Source organism: Anopheles funestus, chromosome 3RL (genome assembly GCF_943734845.2).
Source record: "Anopheles funestus chromosome 3RL, idAnoFuneDA-416_04, whole genome shotgun sequence".
Lineage (NCBI taxonomy): Eukaryota > Metazoa > Arthropoda > Insecta > Diptera > Culicidae > Anopheles > Anopheles funestus.
The window spans coordinates 19,672,153-19,685,811 of NC_064599.1; the positions used below are offsets into that span (position 1 = coordinate 19,672,153).

A 13,659-nucleotide genomic window follows, 5' to 3' on the forward strand; every position below is an offset into this window, starting at 1 on the left:
AGGCTGGGCCTTTTGCCGCTTTTCCACCACCTGCCATCCGGATACCATGGCATCCCGGTACGATTGCTGCTGCTGCTTCTGCCCCTGCTCTTCCGCGATTTCACGTCGCAGCTGCTCCTGCAGCTCCAGCAGACGCTGCTGGGCAGGACCCTGCGACTGGCGTGCTAAAGCTCTCTCCCTCTGTGCTTGGCGCCTAAGCGTCCTCTTGCTGGGCCCGGACTTGGTCGTGGCTTGGCTTCCCAAGCACACGCCAGCCACAGAATCTTCCAGCTGCACCACCGTACGTATACCGGTCCGGTATAGTTCCAGTTCCGCCCGGAGCCTCGCGTTCTCCGCCTCGCTTCTCTCCAGCCTCTTATCCAACTCCTCCAGCTTTTCCGCCAAGCGCTCATAAAGACACGCCTGGTCTTGTGGCACGTTTGCTGGCGGTAACGGGTTGGCTTCACAAGCCAACGGGGAGGTGTTGCCGACGTCCTCTGCCAACGGCGATGCGGCTGGGGCCAGCATCTCTGGAGCAACCGATCTCCTTGGTGACGGCGTAGGGGCGGTTCGCTTCCATGCTGCCGTTTCCGGCTCTCCCAATGTCTCCGAGGTCTTCCTCGGCGCTGGCGTGGGTGCCACTTCCGTCGCCTCCGGCGTGCTCCTTAATAACTCCAACGTTGCTGGCGATAAATCCAGACGCGTCATCATCACCCGCGGAGACATGCTCATTTGGAACGATTTCCTCTTCCTCGGCCTGATGATTTCGCGAACCTCCGCGTCCGCCGAGCCATCACTGAACACCTCCATCATTGCTGCGGGTCCGGATAACACTTACCCCACCTGATGCCGAAATTCCGCATCGAACGACGGTTTTCGGGCCTTTTTCACAGTTTTTTGGCAATAGCTGCTCCACTTCCGGTCTGATCGACTTCCGCTGATTTTTCTCGAATGCGCGCTTCCAATACGCGTCGAATGGTGCGCTTTTCACCTCGATCGGTGGAAAACTCTAGGAGTTATGGGCGGAAAACCGATCCGCGAAAAACTCCTAGGTTTTTCCGGCTTCGCGGAAAATTTTCGCGGAAAACGTTTTAGCCCCACGATTCCGCGTCGCACACCAAGAATCAAAATCCTGGCCCCACGGATTTGGCCGCAATGTTCGTTTTCCTGATTATCACCGCACAACACTGCGTACACAGAAACACTCGGTGGAACAAAAAGTGCCTTCCAGGCAGCACTTTAGCCAAAGTGTTACACCGAATTTAACACCTGGTGTTGTTTTGATCGTATTCACACGCGGCGACAACGCCACATCGGGCACATGGACGGCAACACACGCGGCGACACCAGACACCAGCTGTGGAAGCCGCCACGCACCGTTTGGGATTTTGTCGCAACACCACGTGTGTCGGTTTTTTGTCTGTTGTTCACGTGTTTTCACTTCGATTTTTTCGCACGAGGTACCAATCGATGCGTAATCGCACCACGCGTCGATTGGTGCACTTTCCACTCCGATCGGTGGAAAACTCAGGGAAAACTTCACACACACTAGGGAGCTACCAAAACACGTCCGTTCGCAACGGTGGTTCGCTCAAGCCTATATAAGGCTTACCCCTTACGATTTTTTTTTTGGAAAATTTTGCAAAAAAAAATTAAATTGTTTTATTTTAATGCCAATGGGTTGCAATGAGTTTCTTTTCACTCTAATAATGCTTGAAATAAAAAAAGAGTGAAAAATAATAAAAAAATCAAAAAATTAAAAAAAAAAAAAAAAAAAAAATGAAAATTTTCTTCATTTTTCCACCAACTTTTGCCTATAACTCGGTCGGTATCCAACGGATCGCCAATCCTTAACCTGTGGTCGATAGATGGCACCAATGGCTACATTTTCTTCTTGGAAAGCCATGCCCTCAGATGTCTGTGCCAGAAGTTATTCGAGGAACCAAGTTCCTTACCCTGTTTGAGAAAATGTAAAATTTTCCTCATTTTTGCACCAACTTTTGCCTATAACTCGGTCAGTATCCAACGGATCGCCAATCTTTAACCTGTGGTCGATAGATGGCACCAATGGCTACATTTTCTTCTTGGACAGCCATGCCCTTAGATGTCTGTGCCAGAAGTTATTCGAGGAATCAAGTTCCTTACCCTGTTTGAGAAAATGTAAAATTTTCCTCATTTTTGGGCAATGTAGCAAAAATTTTAAATGTGATATATTTTGATGGGAATTTGTTGCAATAAGTTTCTTTTCACTTAAATAGTGCTTTAAATTAAAAAAAGAATAAAAAATCAGAAAAAAATTTCAAAAAAATTTTCCACTCGAAAATTTCATAAGGCTTACCCTTTACGATTTTTTTGGGAAATTTTGCAAAAAAAATTAAATTGTTTTATTTTAATGCCAATGGGTTGCAATGAGTTTCTTTTCACTCTAATAATGCTTGAAATAAAAAAAGAGTGAAAAATAATAAAAAAATCAAAAAATTAAAAATAAATTGAAAATTTTCCTCATTTTTGCACCAACTTTTGCCTATAACTCGGTCGGTATCCAACGGATCGCCAATCTTTAACCTGTGGTCGATAGATGGCACCAATGGCTACATTTTCTTCTTGGACAGCCATGCCCTTAGATGTCTGTGCCAGAAGTTATTCGAGGAATCAAGTTCCTTACCCTGTTTGAGAAAATGTAAAATTTTCCTCATTTTTGGGCAATGTAGCAAAAATTTTAAATGTGATATATTTTGATGGGAATTTGTTGCAATAAGTTTCTTTTCACTTAAATAGTGCTTTAAATTAAAAAAAGAATAAAAAATCAGAAAAAAATTTCAAAAAAATTTTCCACTCGAAAATTTCATAAGGCTTACCCCTTACGATTTTTTTGGGAAATTTTGCAAAAAAAATTAAATTGTTTTATTTTAATGCCAATGGGTTGCAATGAGTGTCTTTTCACTCTAATAATGCTTGAAATAAAAAAAGAGTGAAAAATAATAAAAAAATCAAAAAATTAAAAATAAAATGAAAATTTTCCTCATTTTTGCACCAACTTTTGCCTATAACTCGGTCGGTATCCAACGGATCGCCAATCTTTAACCTGTGGTCGATAGATGGCACCAATGGCTACATTTTCTTCTTGGACAGCCATGCCCTTAGATGTCTGTGCCAGAAGTTATTCGAGGAACCAAGTTCCTTACCCTGTTTGAGAAAATGGAAAATTTTCCTCATTTTTGCACCAAGTTTTGCCTATAACTCGGTCGGTATACAACGGATCGCCATTCTTTAACTTGTGGTCGATAGATGGCACCAATGGCTACATTTTCTTCTTGGACAGCCATGCCCTTAGATGTCTGTGCCAGAAGTTATTCGAGGAACCAAGTTCCATACCCTGTTTGAGAAAATGGAAAATTTTCCTCATTTTTGCATCAACTTTTGCCTATAACTCGGTCGGTATCCAACGGATCGCCAATCTTTAACCTGTGGTCGATAGATGGCACCAATGGCTACATTTTCTTCTTGGACAGCCATGCCCTTAGATGTCTGTGCCAGAAGTTATTCGAGGAACCAAGTTCCTTACCCTGTTTGAGAAAATGGAAAATTTTCCTCATTTTTGCACCAACTTTTGCCTATAACTCGGTCGGTATACAACGGATCGCCATTCTTTAACTTGTGGTCGATAGATGGCACCAATGGCTACATTTTCTTCTTGGACAGCCATGCCCTTAGATGTCTGTGCCAGAAGTTATTCGAGGAACCAAGTTCCATACCCTGTTTGAGAAAATGTAAAATTTTCCTCATTTTTGCACCAACTTTTGCCTATAACTCGGTCGGTATCCAACGGATCGCCAATCTTTAACCTGTGGTCGATAGATGGCACCAATGGCTACATTTTCTTCTTGGACAGCCATGCCCTTAGATGTCTGTGCCAGAAGTTATTCGAGGAATCAAGTTCCTTACCCTGTTTGAGAAAATGTAAAATTTTCCTCATTTTTGGGCAATGTAGCAAAAATTTTAAATGTGATATATTTTGATGGGAATTTGTTGCAATAAGTTTCTTTTCACTTAAATAGTGCTTTAAATTAAAAAAAGAATAAAAAATCAGAAAAAAATTTCAAAAAAATTTTCCACTCGAAAATTTCATAAGGCTTACCCTTTACGATTTTTTTGGGAAATTTTGCAAAAAAAATTAAATTGTTTTATTTTAATGCCAATGGGTTGCAATGAGTGTCTTTTCACTCTAATAATGCTTGAAATAAAAAAAGAGTGAAAAATAATAAAAAAATCAAAAAATTAAAAATAAAATGAAAATTTTCCTCATTTTTGCACCAACTTTTGCCTATAACTCGGTCGGTATCCAACGGATCGCCAATCTTTAACCTGTGGTCGATAGATGGCACCAATGGCTACATTTTCTTCTTGGACAGCCATGCCCTTAGATGTCTGTGCCAGAAGTTATTCGAGGAATCAAGTTCCTTACCCTGTTTGAGAAAATGTAAAATTTTCCTCATTTTTGGGCAATGTAGCAAAAATTTTAAATGTGATATATTTTGATGGGAATTTGTTGCAATAAGTTTCTTTTCACTTAAATAGTGCTTTAAATTAAAAAAAGAATAAAAAATCAGAAAAAAATTTCAAAAAAATTTTCCACTCGAAAATTTCATAAGGCTTACCCCTTACGATTTTTTTGGGAAATTTTGCAAAAAAAATTAAATTGTTTTATTTTAATGCCAATGGGTTGCAATGAGTGTCTTTTCACTCTAATAATGCTTGAAATAAAAAAAGAGTGAAAAATAATAAAAAAATCAAAAAATTAAAAATAAATTGAAAATTTTCCTCATTTTTGCACCAACTTTTGCCTATAACTCGGTGGGTATCCAACGGATCGCCAATCTTTAACCTGTGGTCGATAGATGGCACCAATGGCTACATTTTCTTCTTGGAAAGCCATGCCCTCAGATGTCTGTGCCAGAAGTTATTCGAGGAACCAAGTTCCTTACCCTGTTTGAGAAAATGTAAAATTTTCCTCATTTTTGCACCAACTTTTGCCTATAACTCGGTCGGTATCCAACGGATCGCCAATCTTTAACCTGTGGTCGATAGATGGCACCAATGGCTACATTTTCTTCTTGGACAGCCATGCCCTTAGATGTCTGTGCCAGAAGTTATTCGAGGAATCAAGTTCCTTACCCTGTTTGAGAAAATGTAAAATTTTCCTCATTTTTGGGCAATGTAGCAAAAATTTTAAATGTGATATATTTTGATGGGAATTTGTTGCAATAAGTTTCTTTTCACTTAAATAGTGCTTTAAATTAAAAAAAGAATAAAAAATCAGAAAAAAATTGCAAAAAATTTTCCACTCGAAAATTTCATAAGGCTTACCCCTTACGATTTTTTTGGGAAATTTTGCAAAAAAAATTAAATTGTTTTATTTTAATGCCAATGGGTTGCAATGAGTGTCTTTTCACTCTAATAATGCTTGAAATAAAAAAAGAGTGAAAAATAATAAAAAAATCAAAAAATTAAAAATAAAATGAAAATTTTCCTCATTTTTGCACCAACTTTTGCCTATAATTCGGTCGGTATCCAACGGATCGCCAATCTTTAACCTGTGGTCGATAGATGGCACCAATGGCTACATTTTCTTCTTGGAAAGCCATGCCCTCAGATGTCTGTGCCAGAAGTTATTCGAGGAACCAAGTTCCTTACCCTGTTTGAGAAAATGTAAAATTTTCCTCATTTTTGCACCAACTTTTGCCTATAACTCGGTCGGTATCCAAGGGATCGCCAATCTTTAACCTGTGGTCGATAGATGGCACCAATGGCTACATTTTCTTCTTGGACAGTCATGCCCTTAGATGTCTATAACAGAAGTTATTCGAGGAACCAGGTTCCTTACCCTGTTTGAGAAAATGTAAAATTTTCCTCATTTTTGAGCAATGTAGCAAAAATTTTAAATGTGATATATTTTAATGGGAATTTGTTGCAATAAGTTTCTTTTCACTTAAATAGTGCTTTAAATTAAAAAAGGAATAAAAAATCAGAAAAAAATTTCAAAAAAAATTTCCACTCGAAAATTTCATAAGGCTTACCCCTTACGATTTTTTTGGGAAATTTTGCAAAAAAAATTAAATTGTTTTATTTTAATGCCAATGGGTTGCAATGAGTTTCTTTTCACTCTAATAATGCTTGAAATAAAAAAAAGAGTGAAAAATAATAAAAAAAAACAAAAAATTTCAAAAAAAATGAAAATTTTCTTCATTTTTCCACCAACTTTTGCCTATAACTCGGTCGGTATCCAACGGATCGCCAATCCTTAACCTGTGGTCGATAGATGGCACCAATGGCTACATTTTCTTCTTGGAAAGCCATGCCCTCAGATGTCTGTGCCAGAAGTTATTCGAGGAACCAAGTTCCTTACCCTGTTTGAGAAAATGGAAAATTTTCCTCATTTTTGCACCAACTTTTGCCTATAACTCGGTCGGTATCTAACGGATCGCCAATCTTTAAGCTGTGGTCGATAGATGGCACCAATGGCTACATTTTCTTCTTGGACAGCCATGCCCTTAGATGTCTGTGCCAGAAGTTATTCGAGGAATCAAGTTCCTTACCCTGTTTGAGAAAATGTAAAATTTTCCTCATTTTTGGGCAATGTAGCAAAAATTTTAAATGTGATATATTTTGATGGGAATTTGTTGCAATAAGTTTCTTTTCACTTAAATAGTGCTTTAAATTAAAAAAAGAATAAAAAATCAGAAAAAAATTTCAAAAAAATTTTCCACTCGAAAATTTCATAAGGCTTACCCCTTACGATTTTTTTGGGAAATTTTGCAAAAAAAATTAAATTGTTTTATTTTAATGCCAATGGGTTGCAATGAGTGTCTTTTCACTCTAATAATGCTTGAAATAAAAAAAGAGTGAAAAATAATAAAAAAATCAAAAAATTAAAAATAAAATGAAAATTTTCCTCATTTTTGCACCAACTTTTGCCTATAACTCGGTCGGTATCCAACGGATCGCCAATCTTTAACCTGTGGTCGATAGATGGCACCAATGGCTACATTTTCTTCTTGGACAGCCATGCCCTTAGATGTCTGTGCCAGAAGTTATTCGAGGAATCAAGTTCCTTACCCTGTTTGAGAAAATGTAAAATTTTCCTCATTTTTGGGCAATGTAGCAAAAATTTTAAATGTGATATATTTTGATGGGAATTTGTTGCAATAAGTTTCTTTTCACTTAAATAGTGCTTTAAATTAAAAAAAGAATAAAAAATCAGAAAAAAATTTCAAAAAAATTTTCCACTCGAAAATTTCATAAGGCTTACCCCTTACGATTTTTTTGGGAAATTTTGCAAAAAAAATTAAATTGTTTTATTTTAATGCCAATGGGTTGCAATGAGTGTCTTTTCACTCTAATAATGCTTGAAATAAAAAAAGAGTGAAAAATAATAAAAAAATCAAAAAATTAAAAATAAAATGAAAATTTTCCTCATTTTTGCACCAACTTTTGCCTATAACTCGGTCGGTATCCAACGGATCGCCAATCTTTAACCTGTGGTCGATAGATGGCACCAATGGCTACATTTTCTTCTTGGAAAGCCATGCCCTCAGATGTCTGTGCCAGCAGTTATTCGAGGAACCAAGTTCCTTACCCTGTTTGAGAAAATGGAAAATTTTCCTCATTTTTGCACCAAGTTTTGCCTATAACTCGGTCGGTATCCAACGGATCGCCAATCTTTAACCTGTGGTCGATAGATGGCACCAATGGCTACTTTTTCTTCTTGGACAGCCATGCCCTTAGATGTCTGTGCCAGAAGTTATTCGAGGAATCAAGTTCCTTACCCTGTTTGAGAAAATGTAAAGTTTTCCTCATTTTTGAGCAATGTAGCAAAAATTTTAAATGTGATATATTTTGATGGGAATTTGTTGCAATAAGTTTCTTTTCACTTAATTAGTGCTTTAAATTAAAAAAAGAATAAAAAATCAGAAAAAAATTTCAAAAAAATTTTCCACTCGAAAATTTCATAAGGCTTACCCCTTACGATTTTTTTGGGAAATTTTGCAAAAAAAATTAAATTGTTTTATTTTAATGCCAATGGGTTGCAATGAGTTTCTTTTCACTCTAATAATGCTTGAAATAAAAAAAGAGTGAAAAATAATAAAAATATCAAAAAATTAAAAATAAAATGAAAATTTTCCTCATTTTTGCACCAACTTTTGCCTATAACTCGGTCGGTATCCAACGGATCGCCAATCTTTAACCTGTGGTCGATAGATGGCACCAATGGCTACATTTTCTTCTTGGACAGCCATGCCCTTAGATGTCTGTGCCAGAAGTTATTCGAGGAACCAAGTTCCTTACCCTGTTTGAGAAAATGGAAAATTTTCCTCATTTTTGCACCAAGTTTTGCCTATAACTCGGTCGGTATACAACGGATCGCCATTCTTTAACTTGTGGTCGATAGATGGCACCAATGGCTACATTTTCTTCTTGGACAGCCATGCCCTTAGATGTCTGTGCCAGAAGTTATTCGAGGAACCAAGTTCCATACCCTGTTTGAGAAAATGTAAAATTTTCTTAATTTTTGCACCAACTTTTGTCTATAACTCGGTCGGTATCTATCGGATCGCCAATCTTTAACCTGTGGTCGATAGATGGCACCAATGGCTACATTTTCTTCTTGGACAGCCATGCCCTTAGATGTCTGTGCCAGAAGTTATTCGAGGAATCAAGTTCCTTACCCTGTTTGAGAAAATGTAAAATTTTCCTCATTTTTGGGCAATGTAGCAAAAATTTTAAATGTGATATATTTTGATGGGAATTTGTTGCAATAAGTTTCTTTTCACTTAAATAGTGCTTTAAATTAAAAAAAGAATAAAAAATCAGAAAAAAATTTCAAAAAAATTTTCCACTCGAAAATTTCATAAGGCTTACCCTTTACGATTTTTTTGGGAAATTTTGCAAAAAAAATTAAATTGTTTTATTTTAATGCCAATGGGTTGCAATGAGTTTCTTTTCACTCTAATAATGCTTGAAATAAAAAAAGAGTGAAAAATAATAAAAAAATCAAAAAATTAAAAATAAAATGAAAATTTTCCTCATTTTTGCACCAACTTTTGCCTATAACTCGGTCGGTATCCAACGGATCGCCAATCTTTAACCTGTAGTCGATAGATGGCACCAATGGCTACATTTTCTTCTTGGAAAGCCATGTCCTCAGATGTCTGTGCCAGAAGTTATTCGAGGAACCAAGTTCCTTACCCTGTTTGAGAAAATGTAAAATTTTCCTCATTTTTGCACCAACTTTTGCCTATAACTCGGTCGGTATCCAACGGATCGCCAATCTTTAACCTGTGGTCGATAGATGGCACCAATGGCTACATTTTCTTCTTGGACAGCCATGCCCTTAGATGTCTGTGCCAGAAGTTATTCGAGGAATCAAGTTCCTTACCCTGTTTGAGAAAATGTAAAATTTTCCTCATTTTTGGGCAATGTAGCAAAAATTTTAAATGTGATATATTTTGATGGGAATTTGTTGCAATAAGTTTCTTTTCACTTAAATAGTGCTTTAAATTAAAAAAAGAATAAAAAATCAGAAAAAAATTTCAAAAAAAATTTCCACTCGAAAATTTCATAAGGCTTACCCCTTACGATTTTTTTGGGAAATTTTGCAAAAAAAATTAAATTGTTTTATTTTAATGCCAATGGGTTGCAATGAGTGTCTTTTCACTCTAATAATGCTTGAAATAAAAAAAAGAGTGAAAAATAATAAAAAAATCAAAAAATTAAAAATAAAATGAAAATTTTCCTCATTTTTGCACCAACTTTTGCCTATAATTCGGTCGGTATCCAACGGATCGCCAATCTTTAACTTGTGGTCGATAGATGGCACCAATGGCTACATTTTCTTCTTGGAAAGCCATGCCCTCAGATGTCTGTGCCAGAAGTTATTCGAGGAACCAAGTTCCTTACCCTGTTTGAGAAAATGTAAAATTTTCCTCATTTTTGCACCAACTTTTGCCTATAACTCGGTCGGTATCCAAGGGATCGCCAATCTTTAACCTGTGGTCGATAGATGGCACCAATGGCTACATTTTCTTCTTGGACAGCCATGCCCTTAGATGTCTGTGCCAGAAGTTATTCGAGGAATCAAGTTCCTTACCCTGTTTGAGAAAATGTAAAATTTTCCTCATTTTTGGGCAATGTAGCAAAAATTTTAAATGTGATATATTTTGATGGGAATTTGTTGCAATAAGTTTCTTTTCACTTAATTAGTGCTTTAAATTAAAAAAAGAATAAAAAATCAGAAAAAAATTTCAAAAAAATTTTCCACTCGAAAATTTCATAAGGCTTACCCCTTACGATTTTTTTGGGAAATTTTGCAAAAAAAATTAAATTGTTTTATTTTAATGCCAATGGGTTGCAATGAGTGTCTTTTCACTCTAATAATGCTTGAAATAAAAAAAGAGTGAAAAATAATAAAAAAATCAAAAAATTAAAAATAAAATGAAAATTTTCCTCATTTTTGCACCAACTTTTGCCTATAACTCGGTCGGTATCCAACGGATCGCCAATCTTTAACCTGTGGTCGATAGATGGCACCAATGGCTACATTTTCTTCTTGGACAGCCATGCCCTTAGATGTCTGTGCCAGAAGTTATTCGAGGAATCAAGTTCCTTACCCTGTTTGAGAAAATGTAAAATTTTCCTCATTTTTGGGCAATGTAGCAAAAATTTTAAATGTGATATATTTTGATGGGAATTTGTTGCAATAAGTTTCTTTTCACTTAAATAGTGCTTTAAATTAAAAAAGGAATAAAAAATCAGAAAAAAATTTCAAAAAAAATTTCCACTCGAAAATTTCATAAGGCTTACCCCTTACGATTTTTTTGGGAAATTTTGCAAAAAAAATTAAATTGTTTTATTTTAATGCCAATGGGTTGCAATGAGTTTCTTTTCACTCTAATAATGCTTGAAATAAAAAAAAGAGTGAAAAATAATAAAAAAAACAAAAAATTTCAAGAAAAATGAAAATTTTCTTCATTTTTCCACCAACTTTTGCCTATAACTCGGTCGGTATCCAACGGATCGCCAATCCTTAACCTGTGGTCGATAGATGGCACCAATGGCTACATTTTCTTCTTGGAAAGCCATGCCCTCAGATGTCTGTGCCAGAAGTTATTCGAGGAACCAAGTTCCTTACCCTGTTTGAGAAAATGGAAAATTTTCCTCATTTTTGCACCAACTTTTGCCTATAACTCGGTCGGTATCTAACGGATCGCCAATCTTTAAGCTGTGGTCGATAGATGGCACCAATGGCTACATTTTCTTCTTGGACAGCCATGCCCTTAGATGTCTGTGCCAGAAGTTATTCGAGGAATCAAGTTCCTTACCCTGTTTGAGAAAATGTAAAATTTTCCTCATTTTTGGGCAATGTAGCAAAAATTTTAAATGTGATATATTTTGATGGGAATTTGTTGCAATAAGTTTCTTTTCACTTAAATAGTGCTTTAAATTAAAAAAAGAATAAAAAATCAGAAAAAAATTTCAAAAAAATTTTCCACTCGAAAATTTCATAAGGCTTACCCCTTACGATTTTTTTGGGAAATTTTGCAAAAAAAATTAAATTGTTTTATTTTAATGCCAATGGGTTGCAATGAGTGTCTTTTCACTCTAATAATGCTTGAAATAAAAAAAGAGTGAAAAATAATAAAAAAATCAAAAAATTAAAAATAAAATGAAAATTTTCCTCATTTTTGCACCAACTTTTGCCTATAACTCGGTCGGTATCCAACGGATCGCCAATCTTTAACCTGTGGTCGATAGATGGCACCAATGGCTACATTTTCTTCTTGGACAGCCATGCCCTTAGATGTCTGTGCCAGAAGTTATTCGAGGAATCAAGTTCCTTACCCTGTTTGAGAAAATGTAAAATTTTCCTCATTTTTGGGCAATGTAGCAAAAATTTTAAATGTGATATATTTTGATGGGAATTTGTTGCAATAAGTTTCTTTTCACTTAAATAGTGCTTTAAATTAAAAAAAGAATAAAAAATCAGAAAAAAATTTCAAAAAAATTTTCCACTCGAAAATTTCATAAGGCATACCCCTTACGATTTTTTTGGGAAATTTTGCAAAAAAAATTAAATTGTTTTATTTTAATGCCAATGGGTTGCAATGAGTTTCTTTTCACTCTAATAATGCTTGAAATAAAAAAAAAGAGTGAAAAATAATAAAAAAAATCAAAAAATTAAAAATAAAATGAAAATTTTCCTCATTTTTGCACCAACTTTTGCCTATAACTCGGTCGGTATCCAACGGATCGCCAATCTTTAACCTGTGGTCGATAGATGGCACCAATGGCTACATTTTCTTCTTGGAAAGCCATGCCCTCAGATGTCTGTGCCAGCAGTTATTCGAGGAACCAAGTTCCTTACCCTGTTTGAGAAAATGGAAAATTTTCCTCATTTTTGCACCAAGTTTTGCCTATAACTCGGTCGGTATCCAACGGATCGCCAATCTTTAACCTGTGGTCGATAGATGGCACCAATGGCTACTTTTTCTTCTTGGACAGCCATGCCCTTAGATGTCTGTGCCAGAAGTTATTCGAGGAATCAAGTTCCTTACCCTGTTTGAGAAAATGTAAAGTTTTCCTCATTTTTGAGCAATGTAGCAAAAATTTTAAATGTGATATATTTTGATGGGAATTTGTTGCAATAAGTTTCTTTTCACTTAATTAGTGCTTTAAATTAAAAAAAGAATAAAAAATCAGAAAAAAATTTCAAAAAAATTTTCCACTCGAAAATTTCATAAGGCTTACCCCTTACGATTTTTTTGGGAAATTTTGCAAAAAAAATTAAATTGTTTTATTTTAATGCCAATGGGTTGCAATGAGTTTCTTTTCACTCTAATAATGCTTGAAATAAAAAAAGAGTGAAAAATAATAAAAATATCAAAAAATTAAAAATAAAATGAAAATTTTCCTCATTTTTGCACCAACTTTTGCCTATAACTCGGTCGGTATCCAACGGATCGCCAATCTTTAACTTGTGGTCGATAGATGGCACCAATGGCTACATTTTCTTCTTGGACAGCCATGCCCTTAGATGTATGTGCCAGAAGTTATTCGAGGAACCAAGTTCCTTACCCTGTTTGAGAAAATGGAAAATTTTCCTCATTTTTGCACCAAGTTTTGCCTATAACTCGGTCGGTATACAACGGATCGCCATTCTTTAACTTGTGGTCGATAGATGGCACCAATGGCTACATTTTCTTCTTGGACAGCCATGCCCTTAGATGTCTGTGCCAGAAGTTATTCGAGGAACCAAGTTCCATACCCTGTTTGAGAAAATGTAAAATTTTCTTAATTTTTGCACCAACTTTTGTCTATAACTCGGTCGGTATCTATCGGATCGCCAATCTTTAACCTGTGGTCGATAGATGGCACCAATGGCTACATTTTCTTCTTGGACAGCCATGCCCTTAGATGTCTGTGCCAGAAGTTATTCGAGGAATCAAGTTCCTTACCCTGTTTGAGAAAATGTAAAATTTTCCTCATTTTTGGGCAATGTAGCAAAAATTTTAAATGTGATATATTTTGATGGGAATTTGTTGCAATAAGTTTCTTTTCACTTAAATAGTGCTTTAAATTAAAAAAAGAATAAAAAATCAGAAAAAAATTTCAAAAAAATTTTCC

General features: G+C 35.8%; 1 long non-coding RNA gene across 1 annotated transcript; it reads right to left on the reverse strand.

The window, feature by feature from the left end:
* Positions 1–8,416: 8,416 nt before the first annotated feature.
* On the reverse strand, positions 8,417–13,129 carry LOC125767747 (uncharacterized). Its single transcript, XR_007418817.1, has 3 exons — positions 13,011–13,129; positions 9,079–9,315; positions 8,417–8,557 (listed from the first exon to the last, which is right to left on the reverse strand). It is a non-coding gene; the product is annotated as an uncharacterized LOC125767747 (long non-coding RNA).
* Between the last annotated feature and the right edge of the window lie 530 nt (positions 13,130–13,659).